The sequence below is a fragment of the Elephas maximus genome, chromosome 13 (genome assembly GCF_024166365.1).
Source record: "Elephas maximus indicus isolate mEleMax1 chromosome 13, mEleMax1 primary haplotype, whole genome shotgun sequence".
Taxonomy (NCBI): Eukaryota; Metazoa; Chordata; class Mammalia; order Proboscidea; family Elephantidae; genus Elephas; species Elephas maximus.
The window spans coordinates 68,095,664-68,111,645 of record NC_064831.1 but is presented as its reverse complement, the minus strand read 5'-3'; the positions used below and the strand labels follow the sequence as shown (position 1 = coordinate 68,111,645).

The following is a 15,982-nucleotide window of genomic DNA, read 5'->3' as shown; positions in this document are numbered from 1 at the left end:
TCTGAATCTTTTCTCCAGGCCCCTGGCTTTGAGCAGGTTTTTAGTTTTACCCTGTAGGCTGCCCTATGTGGTCTTGCCCTAGTCCTCTAGCCTTCTTTCTCAGAGTGGACTCCAAAGACTCCCTCTCTGGGGCTTCAGGCAGGCCTAAAGTGCCAAAGGCTCCAGTCTTTGAGTGTTTCCCCTTTTCCTCAGCCATTATATTTCTCTTCCCTGTTTGTTTATCTAAAGCCTGCTTTCTTGCCAGTTGTTAAGATCAATATTCCCTATAGGTGATTTCTTCATCTACCATTTAAACCTGGAATTTTCCATGTTTATAATTAACAAAGTCTTTTTATATTATCTGTCTGTGTTTTCACTACTTCACTGCATGGTACAAAAACCAAAAAACCAAACCCATCACCGTCCAATCAGTTCTGACTCGTAGTGACCCTACAGGACAGAGTAGAACTGCCCCCATAGGATTTCTAAGGCTGTAAATCTTTACAGAAGCAGACTGGCACATCTTTCGCCCGTGGAGTGCCTGGTGGGTTCGAACCATCAACCTTATAGCAAGCAGACAAGTGCTTAATGTTGTGCTACCAGGGCTCTTCATGTTAGGCATGGGAAATAGTTTTATCTCCATTTTATACAGATGAGGAAAATAAGATTAAGAATCTAAGTAATATTTGCCTAAGGTTACATACCTTCTAAGTGAGGAAACTTGGTCTCAGACCTGGATCCTCTTGATTTCAAGGCCAACACCTTTTTTCCCCTCAATATCATTTTGTTGCCTAGCCTGATGATAATGGCAGTAATAAGACTGCTAGTATTTATTAAGTGTTAGTGTGTTAGTTCTGTAATATAAGTCCTATTATTATTCACTTGGCCAATGTCCCACTAAATACCATTACATATGGAGGAAAAATGAACAAAAGTCTAGAATTCTGAAGTCTATGCTTGGAAAACTGTTATACCGGGGGTTGCAAGCTCATGCTTATAAGGACCACAGAGGCAATGTAAACAAGTGAAATGGTCCCCAGAATTGTGGCAAACAGGAGAGTTCATGCTATATATAAAGGGGTAGATGCTACTCAGTTCCAGCAGAAATGTGACATCAGTTTTGTAAAATTTTCTAATTTTTATTCTAAGAAGCCAGAAATTTGGATTTTCCCATGAAAAATCTCTGGTTTTTAAATGTTGGCAGTTAAATCTGAAAATGTTAAAATTCTGTGCAGGTCAAAATATGTCTGCAGGCCCACAGTTTGTGACCTCTGTACTGAGAGATGCCACTGTGTTGTCTAATCTTAGCAGCAGCCATTTAGTCTTGAATAGTAGCATCTGCCGTCCTAGAAACTTGGGCATGCCTTTTATCAGCTGCTTCCCATATAAAATACAGACCTCAGCGTCTTTTTTCAGAGCCTGAATCACCTGTTGGATCTTCCGTTAAGTAATTGATCAAAAGTGCATATTGTTTATCAGCTCATTTCAGGAGTGTGATAACACAAATTATCATACTTCTCTAGTTCTTTAAATTATCTATGCTTAGAAGGAGTCCTGGTGGCACAGTGGTTTAAGTGTTTGACTGCTAACCAAAAGGTTAGCAGTTCAAAGCCACCAGCCATACCTTGGAAACCCTGTGGAGCAGTTCTACTCTGTCCTAGAGGGTTGCTATAAGTCAGAATCGACTAAACGGTAGCAGGTTTTATGCTTAGAGGATTAGCTCTCCAGATTCATAGAATTCTAGAAATTCCTGGTTAGAAGAGATGTAAGTAATACAGTCCAAATTTTCTACTTGGTGCATGAATCTTTCAACAACACTGATAATTTACTCAGCTAATGCTTATTGAATGCTTGAATCTTTCTGGCAAAATAAAGATGACTAAGATAGCATCCCTAAAGAAGGCGCACAGTTTAGTAGTGGTGACGTACGTGGAAGATGATGTTAAGTTCGGTCTTTAATGTGTTTATGGCAGTCTGGGTCCATTCAGGAGAAAGAAACCAACAGTAGGTTAAACGGGGGAAGTTTAATATAAACAATTACTAACTATGATTAAAAAAAAAAAAAAGTAATCGCAAGATACATGGAAACTCTATACAGACTCTATAAACCAAACCCGACCCACTACCATCGAGTTAATTCCGACTCACAGTGACCCTGTCAAACAGGGTAGAACTGCTCCATAGAGTTTCCAAGGCTTTAATTTTTATGGACGTAGACTGCCACATCTTTCTCCTGCGGAGCAGCTGGTGGGTTCAAACTGATTAAGGCTAAGTGCTTTAACCACTGTGCCACCAGGGCTCCTTATACAGACTTTCTAAGAGACACAAATAACAAAATGGCCGAAGTAAGTTCTTTCTTACTGGTAATTATCATGAATGTAAATGGTTTAAATACTCCAATAAAAAAAATGGCCAAACTATCTGCTGTCTAAAAGAAATGCATCTTAGGCCCAAAGACACAAATATGTTGAAGGTGAAAGGATGGGAAAAAAAATATCCTATGCAGATAGTAACCAAAAGAGAGCTGGGGTGGTGGTTTTAATATCAGACAAAATAGACTTTAAGTCAAAACCTGTTACAAGAGACAAAGAAAGACATATGATGATAAAAGAGCCAATTCGTGAAGAAGATATGACAATTATAAATATATATGTACTTAACATCAGAGCCCCAAAATATATAAAGCGAACGCTGACAGAATTGAAGGGAGAAATAGTTCTGCAATAATAATTGGATACTTCAGTATACCACTTTTAATCATAGAACATCTAGAAAGAAGATCAATAAAGACATAGAGGATAACTCAACCAATCAATACATCTTGATTGTATGTTTGACCAATTTCAGACTGCACCAGCTGATAAAAATCTATTTCTTCATCTTTGGCTGTAGTGGTTGGTGCGTAAATTTGAATAATAGTCGTATTAACTGGTCTTCCTTGTAGGCGTATGGATATTATCCTATCACTGACAGCGTTGTGATAGATCTTGAAAAGTTCTTTTGACGATGAATGCAACACCATTCCTCTTCGATTTGTCATTCCCCGCATAGTAGAGTGTATGATTGTCCCATTCAAAACGGCCAATACCAGTCCGTTTCGGCTCACTAACGCCTAGGATATCAATGTTTATGCATTCCATTTCATTTTTGACGATTTCCAATTTTCCTAGATTCATACTTCGTACATTCCAGGTTCCGATTATTAATGGATGTTTGCAGCTGTTTCTTCTCATTTTGAGTCTGCAGCCGTTTCTTCTCATTTTGAGTCGTGCCACATTAGCAAATGAAGGTCCTGAAAGCTTTACTCCATCCACGTTATTAAGGTCGACTCTACTTTGAGGAGGCAGCTTTTCCCCAGTCATCTTTTGAGTCCCTTCCAACTTTGGGGGCTCATCTTCCAGCGCTATATCAAACAGTGTTCTGCTGCTATTCATAAGGTTTTCACTGGCTAATGCTTTTCAGAAGGAGACTGCCGGATCCTTCATCCTGGTCTGTCTTAGTCTAGAAGCTCAGCTGAAACCTGTCCTCCGTGGGTGACCCTGCTGGTATCTGAATACCGGTGGCATAGCTTCCAGCATCACAGCAACACACAAGCCCCCACAGTACGACAAACTGACACACATGCATTGATAATTACTGGCAATTGGAATGCGAAAGTTGGAAATAAAGAAGAAGGATCGGTAGTTGGAAAATATGGCCTTGGTGATAGAAACAATGCCGGAGATGGAATGATAGAATTTTGCAAGACCAGTGTCTTCTTCATCGCAAATACCTTCTTTCACCAACATAAACGGTGACTGTACACATGGACCTCGCCAGATGGAACACACAGAAATCAAATTGACTACATCTGTGGAAAGAGACGATGGAAAAGCTCCATATCATCAGTCAGGAAGCAGCAGTCAAGAAATCAAAAGATGCATTGCATTAGGTAAATCTGCTGCAGAGGACCTCTTTAAAGTGTTGAAGAGCAAAGATGTCACCTTGAAGACTAAGGTGCACCTGACCCAAGCCATGGTATTTTCAGTTACATCATATGCACGTGAAAGCTGGACGGTGAATAAGGAAGACCAAAGAAGAATTGATGCCTTTGAATTGTGGTGTTGGCGAAGAATATTGAATATACCATGGACTGCCAGAAGAACGAATAAATGTGTCTTGGAAGAAGCGCGGCCAGAATGCTTCTTAGAGGCAAGGATGGCGAGACTGTGTCTTACATACTTTGGACATGTTGTCAGGAGTGATCAGTCCCTGGAGAAGGACATCATGCTTGGCAGAGTACAGGGTCAGTGGAAAAGAGGAAGACTCTCAACAAGGTGGATTGACACAGTGGCTGCAACAATGAGCTCAAGCGTAACAACGATTGTAAGGATGGAGCAGGACCGGGCAATGTTTCGTTCTGTCGTGCATAGGGTCGCTATGAGTCGGAACCGACTCCCCGGCACCTAACAACAACGTTAACCAGCTAGAACTAACGATATCTGCAGAACACCCTGCTCATCAACAGCACAATATACATTCTTCTCTAGGGAACGTGGATCATTTTCCAGGATAGACCATATATTATGTCAGAAAGCTTAGTCTCAGTAAGTTAAAAAAGATTGAAATCATACAAAGTATCTTCTCTCACCACAATAGAATGAAACTAGAAATTGGTAACAGAAAGAAAACTGGAAAATACACAAATATGTGGAAATTACAGGACAGTATTAAACAACCAGTGGTTCAAGGAAGAAATCAGAAAACACTTAAAGTGGAATGCAAATTAAAGCGTATATCAAAACTTATGGAATGCAGCAAAGGCAGTGCTCAGAGGGAGATTTATAGCAGTAAATACCTACATTAAAAAATGAGAAAGATTGAAAATGAATAACCTCGTTTTATAATTTAAGAAACTAGAAAAAGAAGAGAAAACCAAGTCTAAATCTACCAGAAGGAAGGAAATATTAAAAAGTAGAGCAGAGAGAAATGACATAAAAAAATAATACAATCAGTGAAACCAGAAGTTGATTATTTGAAAGGACCAATAAAATCAACAAACCTTTAGCTAGAGTGACAAAAGAAAGAAGCTGCAAATATCTAAACTTAGAAATGAAAGTGTGGACATTACATCTGACCCTACAGAAATAAAAAAGATCCTAAGAGAACGCTATGAACAGTTGGATATGAAGAAATTAACATAGAGTAAACGAGCTAATTCTTAGAAACAATGTAGATTTCCTACATTGACTCAAGAAGAAATAGAAGATCTCAGCAGACCCATAACAAGTAAGAGATTGAATTGGTAATCAAAAACGTTCCAACCAAGAAAAGCCCTGGACCAGATAGCTTCACTGGGAAATTTTAACATTTACAAAAGTGATTCCAGTTGTTTTAGAACTGTTCTAAAAAACAGAAGAGGAGGGAATACTTCCTAACTCATTCTGTGAGGCTAGGGTTACTTTGATATCAAAGCCAGACAAAGACACCACAAGGAAAAGCTACAGACCAGTATTCCTTATGAGTATAAATAAAAAATTCTCAAAACACTAGCAAACTGGATCCAAAGCATATTTAAAAGATTATATGCTCATGTGATTTTCTTTAAGGATGATTTAGAAATGGAGAAATGTTTAAAAAAAAATGGCAGTTATTTATATTAATCACCTGTCATACTAACTGGCTGCTGCTTTTCATCATCACATCAGGACTTAGACAAATGGAACTGATGTCATTTCGCGCTCTTCATTTATATTGACCTTGATTTATTTGGAGCAGAGATACTGTTTTTGTTTAAGAAAAAATGTCCTGTAGCTTGTCAAAAAATAAAATGCATTTAAACTCATTTGAAAGTGTGCCTCTTAGTTTAATGTATTTAAACTAAATTCATCCTGTAGTGTTCCTGCAGAAGCTAGAGCCTGGTAATAGATCCCTACTATAAAGCATGGGACTGTCTTTAGATAACACATACAGTTAAACTGCTTCTGGGTCTGGAATATAAAAACAAGAATCAAAAGTCTTAATTCTGAGTTGAAGTAAAGGGAGAGACTATGCTTATAGCAGTGCAACATTTGAATTGAATCCTTACACATTTCAACACCTACGAATGGAAGTAGTTAATTATGGAAGAGATTACCAAAAGAATAAAAAGTGACTAATGCTATTGGGGAGGGAAAAAAAAAAGGCTTATACACTGTGATCAAGCGGAATTTATCCCAGGAATTCAGGGGTGACTCAGCATTGAAAAATCAACCATCGTAATACATACTAATAGAACAAAGGAAAAAAATTCCATGAGTATCTCAGTAGGCACAGAAAAGGCATTTGACAAAATCTAGCACCCTTTCGTGATAAAAACACTCAACAATCTATAAACAGAAGGGATATTCCTCAGTATGATAAAGCGTGTTTATGAAAACCTGAAAACTATCATCATACTCGATGGAGAAAGTCTGAGAGCTTTCCCCTTAAGATCAGGAACAAGATAAGGATGCCTGCTCTCACCACTGCTAGTCAATATTATACTGGAAGTCCTAGCCAGAACAATTAGGCAAGAAAAAGAAATAAAAGGTATCCAGGAAGAAGTAAAACTATCCCTTTTCGCAGATAACTTGATCCTATACATAGACCCCAAGGAATCCACAAGAAAGCTACTCCCCAAAACCAAACCCATTGCTGTCGAGCTAATTCCGACTCATATCAACCCTATAGGACAGAGTAGAAGTACCCCATGTGGTTTCCAAGGAGTGGCTGATGGATTCGAACTGCTGACCTTTTGGTTAGCAGCCGTTGCTCTTAACCACAGCACCAGGGCTCCAAGAAAACTACTAGAGCTAATAAATGAGTCCAGCAAAGTGGCAGGGTACAAAGCCAATACACAAAGCCTTCTGAAAAGGAAATTAGAAACAATTCCATTTACAATAATAACTAAAAGAGTAAAATATCTAGGAATAAAAAGCCCCGTTGCGGTCAATTCAATTCCAACTCATAGCAACCCTATAGGACAGAGTAGAACTGCCCCATGGGGTTTCCAAGGAGTGCCCGGTGGATTTGAACTGTCGACCTTTTGGTTAGCAGCTATAGCATTTAACCACTACGGCACCAGAGTTCCGCTCACAGATTGGAAGACTTAATATTGTTAAGATATCAGTTCTACCCAAAGCAGTCTATAGATTCAACACAGTCCCTGTCACAATTCCAACAGCATTCTTTGCAGAAATTGGAAAGCCAATCTTCAAGTTTATAGGAAACAGCAAGGGGCCCTGAATAACCAAAGCAATCTTGAAAGAGAAGAATAAAGTACAAGGACTCATACTTTTCTGATTTCAAAACATGATGCTATAGTAATTGAATCAGTCTGGTACTGATATAATGATAGACACATAGACCAATGGAATAGAAAAGAGAGTTCAGGAATAAACCCATACATCTATGACCAATTGATTTTCAACAACTGTGCTAAGTCCACTCAGTGGGGAAGGAATAGTCCCTTTAATGGGCTGGAACAACTGGATTTCTACGTATAAAAGAATGAAGCTGGACCCATACCTCACATCATGTGTGAAAATTAACTCAAAATGGATCAAAGACCTAAATGTAAGAACTAAAACCATAAAACTGTTAGAAGGAAATGTAGGAGTAATGCTTTGGGACCTAGTTTTTGACAGTAGGTTCTTAGGACACCAGAAGCACAAGCAACAAAAGATAAAATAGATGAACTAGTCTTCATCAAAGGACTTTATCAACAAAGTGAAGAAACAACCTACAGATTAGGAGAAATTTTTGAGGAACCATATATCAGATAAGGGTTTAATAATTCAGAAAGTATAAAAGGCTCCTATACTTTGGCAGTTCCTCAGAAAGTTAAACATAGAATTACCGTATGACCTACCAGTTCCACTACGAGGTATTTAAAGCAGTAATGCAGATACCTGTACACCAGTATTCATTGTGGCACTAGCCACAATAGTCAAAAGATGGAAACAACCTAAATGTCCATCAGCAGGGGAATGGATAAACAAAATGTCATATATACGTACAGTAGAATTTTATTCAGCCTTTTTATGAAGAAAAATGAAGTCCCGATACATGGATAAACCTTGAAAATGGCTGCGTGAAGTCAGTCACAAAAGGGCAAATATACCATGATCCAACTTACATGAAATATTTAGAATTTGGCAAATGTGTAAAGACCACAGTTTATCAAGTGGTTACCAAGAGTGGGAAAGAGGGAAGGGAGAGTCATTGCTGAGGGACACTGAGTTTCTATTAAGGGTGATGAAAAAATTTGGAAACTGATAGTGGTGATGGTTGCAGAACATGATGAAAGTAATTCAACGACTTGTACGTGTAAAAAAAAGTGTTGAAATGGGAAATGTTTTGTTATATTTATTTTTACCACAATAAAAAGATTAATAGAAATAAACATGTCTATTTGTTTAAAATAATAATAATCCCATTGTTATTAACTTAAATAACAATTACGGAAAAAATAACTTCCCTGAAACAAAAATTAAGTGAAAAAAGTGACATTGTACATTTTTGCAAATCCAATTTCTGGCACAGTAGACAGCTGGGATCTCATCTGCTTCTGCTTTTAATCTCTTGTGATAAATTGTTTTGGTTGAAGTGTGTGAAGAAAATCTGGCTTTACACAGGTATGTATTTGGACAATGGAGGCATATTTTAATAACCTTTCAAGATATTTACACATTTTTATTTCATACTACAGTACATTTTTTAAAAAAATCACTTGCAATGTGGAATCTGATATAATGTCAATGAACCTTCATACTCTGTTACTTTAAAATCCATTTTTTAAGGATCTTTTGTTTGTTGTTTTTTCTTTTTAATTATAGACTCACAAACCCCATTGCTGTCAAGTCGGTTTCAACTCACGGTCATCCTATAGGACAGAGTAGAACTGCCCCATAGGGTTTCCAAGGCCATAAATCCTTACGAAAGCCACGTATTTCTCCCGCGCAGCGGCTGGTGGGTTCAAACTGCCGACCTTTCGGTTAGCATCTGAGGGAGCACTAGTTGTAAAGACATGCACAGGGAGATCCCCTGCACCCCTCACCCCACTTCCCCCAACCTTGGCATCTGACATAACTATAGTACAGTGTCAAAACCAGGAAATTGACATTGATTCAATCCACAAAGCTTATTTTGATTTCACCAGTTATGCATGAACTCATTTGTGTGTGTGTGTTTCTATGTACATGTGTAGCCTGTGTGACTACCACCACATTCAAGATACAACACTGTTCTGTCACCACAAGGCTTCCTTATACTGTCCTTTTATAGCTACATACACATCCTCCCACTTGCCCATCCCTAAATCCTAGGAATCTCAAATCTGTTCTCCATTGCTATAATTTTGTTATTTCAAGAATGTTATGTAAATGGAATCATATGGTATATCACCTAGTGCAGTTGGCTTTTTTCACTCACCACAGCTGGCACTTCTTAATGACAAAACGTCTGGTTAATACTTGTGATTAGTTTTTCTCATAGCACTCTTACCTGATGGTTTCATTTTAATTTTGTATTTAATTAAATTTCAAAATGATAGAGTTAAGAACTAGTAGGACCACTAGGGTTATAACCAAAACTACCCGTTGCCCTACACCCAGTTTCTACTCCTCAGAAAATGCTATTTTCAGTTCTTTTAGTTGTTTCCTGTGGTAATTTCCTCTATATTATTAAAGAGCCTTGCTTATACTGCTGTTCCTCAATTTTTCAGTTTTAGACTTTGCTGACTTTCTACTGCGGAAAATGAGAATTTACCACTTTTCTTCTCCCCGACGTGTATCTCCCTCTTCCTAGTATAACCATCATACTATTTAGTTAAATCATTATTCAGTGTTTATGTTATTATGACTTTAAATATTCTCTGCCATCCCATGTAGTTAAACTATGGTTGTATCTTATTTCTCATACAACTTTGTGTTTATCCTGAAATTGATTGTCTTTTTTTTTTTTTTTTTGCCTACCTAGTTGTCTATGTCCTTATCAATACGTAATTCGTCTCCAGACCTTCCCCAAAAACGAACAAAAAGAAAACTAATTAAACTCTCCCAGTGTAAATACATCACATAATCTATCAGTTAATTTTTTTTCCTTTCTCTTGGCAGTGCCCCATCTGGACTCCATCTTTCTGCTCCATTAGAGAGTGATTGCACTGTTAGGCTTGTGCACAGCTGTTGTCTTAAGGAGAGTCTTTCTGTTGTTGTTATTCTATTTAATAATATTTTATGGTGTTTTTAGTGAAGGTTTACACAGCAGTTTAGGTTCCTGTTCAACAGTTCAGTCACATTGATTATAATCTTCACAAATGTGTGAACATTCTCATTATTTCCATTTTGGTTGTTCCATTTCCATTAATCTATTTTCCCTGCCCTCTTAACATTCTCATCTTTGTTTTAAAGTAATTTTTAACTGATTGGTCTCATCTAGGTGATTTTTTAAAGGAGCACAGTACTTACAGGTGATACTCATTATTTTTTTAACCAGTTTGTTATTTAGCTATAAGGTGACCTCAGGGGTTAGTTTCAGTTCAAGGTTTGAGGATTATCTCCGGGCAATAGTCTCAGGTAGTCCTCCAGTCTAAACCAGTCCAGTAGGTATGTTTTTGTTTTTAATTTGAGGCTCTGTTCACATTTTATTCCCTTTCGATCAAGGTCCATCTGTTCTGGCTCTGATTAAAATGGTCAGTAGTGGTAGCTAATCACCATGTTGTTCTTCTGGTCTCAGGGTAGATGAGAATGTGGTTTGTGTAGGCTATTTGTCCGTAGACTAGTTTCTTTGAGCCTTTTGTTTCCTTCTTCCTCTTTTGTTCGGACAAGTAGAGACCAATAATTGTGTCTTAGCCACTCAGTAGGAAGTCTCTTTGCTCTCTTCTGTGTTGGACTCCATTTTCTAGGTTTTTCATTTTCCATTTCCTGTTTATCCTCTTGTTCTGTAGATCATATCCTTCAATAGCTTCATAAGAAAGGATATCTAGAAAGTAAAATTTTGAGGCCTTGCATGTTTAATCTGTAGTTTGCTTGTGTGTAAATTTCTAGGTTGGACAGTATTTTCACTCAGAATTTTATAGGCATTGTTCTATTATCTTCTAGCTTCTAATGCTCCTATTAAGAAATCATAGGAAACTCTGACTCTAGCCTTTGTTTCTGGTTGCCTTTCCCCAGTGCAGATGTTTAAGTTTGAGCTTTCTCTGCCCTATTCTTCACAGTCCATTACTAGTCATCGATGCACTTCATTCCAAAATTGTGCTGGTTTCTTGTCTCCCTATCTATTCTTGTGGATTTATAGCCTTTTTTATTTCTTTACCATCATCTTACTGGATTTTAAGACTGAGAGTGGAGATAATTGCTGGTATTTACCATGTTTAACTAGAAGTCTCATGAAATGCTTTTTATGAAGGTATTTTAAACAAAAAATTAATACTCCTGTGATGGTTTATCCAGAAGCCATAGAAGGTTAATCTCTTCTGTGGTAATTTTCTTCTCATTATTACCAAATTCCATTAAAAATTCCCACTTTCCTCCGCCTTTCCTGCTCCCTTGATAATTCCCCCTGGTTTTTAGGACTTTCTTTTTTATGCTTCAGAATGAGGTAAATATGGTAAGCTACTCTTCACATCTCTTATACGTAGCTGGCATTCCCATTTTAAATGAGAAATACATCAACTTGAGTTTCTGAAAGTCATATCTATAGTAAATGGCGAATCTAGGCTTTGAATCTCCTGTTTCTGATTCTGTAGTCCTTTATCCTCTTTACTTACAACTTTATATTCTTTAATTTATGTATCTAAAAACTTTCAAACATATAAAAGTAGAGAGAGAATAATATAATGACCCACCATGTACTTAGCCATTTGTTAACATTTTACCAGTCTTTTTTTTTTTTAACTATAAATAACTTCCATATGGATCTGAGGTATAAAAGGTATTATTTAATACCTCTGAGAATCTGAGATATTACTGTAAAAAAAATCACAATGAGATGATTATACGTAACAAAATTAATAATTCCTTAATAAAATCTAAAACCCAGTCCTATTCAGATTTCTCTGGTTGTCTCAAAAATATGTTTTTATAATTGTTCTTTTCAAAATAGAATTCAGAGTCTACATATAGCACTTGGTTGGTATGTCTTTTGTCATTTAATCCATTATAATAGGCCTCCTCTCCTTTTTCCATGCCATTTTTCTGTTGAAGAGACCAGATTCTTTATCCTATAGGACATCCCCTCTTCTTGATCTGGCTAATTGCTTCATCATGGTGGTATTTTATTGTTCTACTATCCTCCATATTTTCTGTTAACTGCAAGTTAGAGCTAGAGGCTTCATTAGATTCTTATTGGTCGATGACAGCAACACTTCCTAGCTGGTGCTTGTATTTCCTGTTTTATCAGGAGGCAAATAATATCTGTAATGTACCATTTTTAGTGATGCTGAATGGATACAGGTGTTAACAGCTTGAGCCATCCGTTATAAGTTCCCCATCCATATATCACCTAATTATTCTAGTATCCGTTTATAATCATTGTCTAAATCCATTGTTTCATTAGCTGTAACACATTGGTGATCATTCTGTCATTCCTTCTACGTTTGTTAGATGTAATCTGTGACCGCCTTTCTCTTTTTAGCTGTTTGGTTACTTGAAATCAGGGAAGACAAAACTAATGCTCGATTTTTTCCCTGTTATTTGTTAATTTACAGACTAATGAGTTGATACCCTTGCCCTTACCAGCTTCCATTGGACATCGATGAAGGGTTTTTTTTTTAAGTAGTTACGAGCTAGAGCTGTTTATATATTTGATATATTTCCCAGTTATTCTTTTTGATGTGAAAATTAATCCATTTTTGGCCAATAGGAATCCTCTTTGATTAGAGTCCTTATGACACGACCCCATTAATCTTTGGTAACTTCTTTGGTTTCTGATGCACAATGGTCCAGGCTCATTTTATGTATCCTACCCTAGACATAAAAAAAAAAAAAAATTTTGTTTTTTTTTTTACCCTAGACATGGAATTGACCATTTTTCCAAGGAACTCTGGTTCTTAATGGGAAATCGTATTTAGTAACAACTGACTTGCTAGAGTTCATTACTATTGGGTTGTCTTTATTTCCAGATATTTTTAGTGGACAGAGCTGGGAAATACATATTTTGTAGAAAGAGAAAAAACACTGAGTTCATACTGATGTTTCCAATTGAAATGTAAGGATTTTTTTTTTTAACTTAGCTACTCTAATTTTATATTTGTATATTGTTTTGCTTGAAAATCTTTGTTTCCAGCCATAGAAACAAAACTATTTACTTGTTTTCTTTTCAATATACATATGATAACTTCAAAATAATGAAATACCAGTGTTGAGACAGGGCCAAGGTGGCAGAGTAGTCAGATGCTTCCTGTGGTCCCTCTTATGACAAAGACCAAAAAAAAAACAAGTGAATCAATTATATATGACAATCTAGAGCCCTGAACATCAAAGACAAAGTTGAGGAATCGAGCTGAGCAGCTGGGGGAGGGAGAGACAGTTCATAAGCAGCGAGGAGTTGCCAGACCTGGTCTGGCCAGCACTGGCACCCTACAGGCTGAATCAGCTGGCGCCACCCGGTAAGGCAAGCAGGGGCACTTAGGGCGTGCTTTCCACACTGGAAGAGACCAAGCAGCAGAGAGCCTGCTCAAGCCTCCAGAATCAGTGAGAAATGGCACTCAATCAGCAAAAGATAAGTACAAGCATCTAACCTACCACACAGATCAAAAAAAAAACCTTTTGGGAAATATGTCTTTCCCATTTACCTGCCCCTTCCCTGCTCTGCTCCAGGTCCTGGTCCAGCTTCAGTGATTGCTGCACTCCCTGGGCTGGAAGTAGGACTCATCATGCGCCCTAAGCCATTCTCCTGGCTTTGGCCCAGCCCACTCAGCCCAAGAGGAAACAAATTAACAAACAGTAAAAAATAATCTGCAAGCTCCCCTAAGCCAAGAACTCAGGGCAGGTACAGCTCCTTTACCTAGGCATAGGCATAAGGAGCCCACGGACTTTGAATGCCTTTCACCCCCGCGTAGACCTTTGTGGGCCCATTCCAACAGCATAGGCCCTCAGCACAGTATAAACAGGGTGTATACCTGAAGCCTATTTTCATCTGTATCTGTTATAAGGGGGAGTGGCAGATTCATGACATTTGACACTGTTCAGCCCATTAAGCAGGGTCCTTACTTACCACATCAGGGGTCTGAGGACTGGTGGCTCCACCTACTCCACTGACCTACCTGCGACAGGGGTCCAAGAATAAGTGGTGAATCCCAGTCTTTACAGCCAACAGCATTGGGTACCCAAAGGCTGGCTGCAAAACACACCTACCTACATGATCTAGGGAACAGGGCCATGCCTTCTACCCCAACTTTCAGGGGCAGCAGTCAGCTCCCTGCCTTGATCAGCACATGACCCCCTAACTGCAGCCAGATACCTGTGCCTATTCCAGTCATCCCTGCCTGACTAGGACTGTAAGTAAGACCCTGCACCACAGATTTGATAACCAACAACCCGAACACCTAAGCTGAATCCACACAAGAAAAGTAAATCAACTCGGGGCTCACATACCTATTTATAGCTCTAGCCAACTGGGGACAGGATGTGAGAGCCTCAAAGATGCCAGTAAGCAAACTAGCTCAGAGGACCAGCCTATTTGGGCATATCAAAACAAAACAAGAAGCTAGGACACAGTAAGCAAACAAAAATAAGTAAACATTTATTGTGATGGCTTATAAATAAATAAACATTCGTTGATGGCTCGAAGACAACAGTCAATATCAAGTCACATAAAGAGGCAGACCACAATGGCTTCAGCAAGCCGCCAAAGTGAAGAATCAAGAAACCTTCCAGAGGAAGAAAACTTCTTGGAACCAGAGGGAAAATTCAAAAGATTAAGGTGCAGACCTGTTTAAGAGATCAGGAAGGAGATGAGACAAAATGCAGAACAAGCCAAGGAACGCACAGACAAAGCAATGGAAGAACTTAAGAAGGTTATATGAGAGCATAATGACAAATTTAACAGGCAGCAGGAATCCATAGAGAGATAGCAAATAGAAATCCAAAAGATTAACAATAAAATTTCAGAATTAGACAATTCAGTAGAAAGTCAGAGGAGCAGAATTGAGGAAATGGAAGTCAGAATTAGTGAGATTGAAAATAAAGCACTTGACACGAACTTATTTGAGGGAAATTCAGATAAGAGAATTTTAAAAAATGAAGAAACCCTAAGAATTATGTGGGACTCTATCAAGAGGGATAACCTATGAGTGATTGGAGTACCGGAACTGGGCGGGGGGGAGGGGGTGAAATAACAGAGAATGCAGAGAGAATTGTTGAAGATTTGTTGGCAGATGGCAGAAAATGTCCCTGATATCGTGAAAGATGAGAAGATATCTGTCCAAGAAGCTCATCAATCCCCACACAATCCCAAGAGAAAGTCACCAAGGCATATTATAATCAAACTTGCCAAAACCAAAGATTAAAGAGAAAATTTTAAGAGCGGCCAGGAACAAACAAAAAATCACCTACTAAGGAGGGTGAATAAGACTAATCTCTGACTACTCAACAGAAACCGTGCAGGCAAGAAGGCAGTGGGATGACATATATAAAGCCTTGGAGGAAAAAAGTTGACAGCCAAGAATTACATATCCAGCAAAACTGTCTCTCAAATATGATGGCAAAATTAGGGCATTTCCAGATAAACAGCAGTTTAGGGAATTTGTAAAAACCAAACCAGAATTACAAGAAATACTAAAGGGAGTCCTCCGGTTAGAGAATCAGTCTCATCAGATGACAACCCAAGACTAGAACACAGGACAGAGCAACCAGGTACCAACCCAGATAGGGACGTCACAAAAATAAATCAGAGCTAAAACACTGAAAATAGAGAAACAAAGGCATCAATATGTAAAAGATAACAACATTAAAACAAAAAAGAGGGACTAAAGAATGCAGTCACAGGTCTTTCATACGGAGAG

The 15,982-nt window shown here is 38.1% G+C and overlaps 1 protein-coding gene across 1 annotated transcript in view; it reads left to right on the top strand.

Annotated features, from left to right (window-relative positions):
- IREB2 (iron responsive element binding protein 2) overlaps positions 1-15,982 on the top strand; it is a 58,860-nt gene that overhangs the window by 7,888 nt on the left and 34,990 nt on the right. The gene's annotated exons all lie outside the window — the stretch shown is intronic.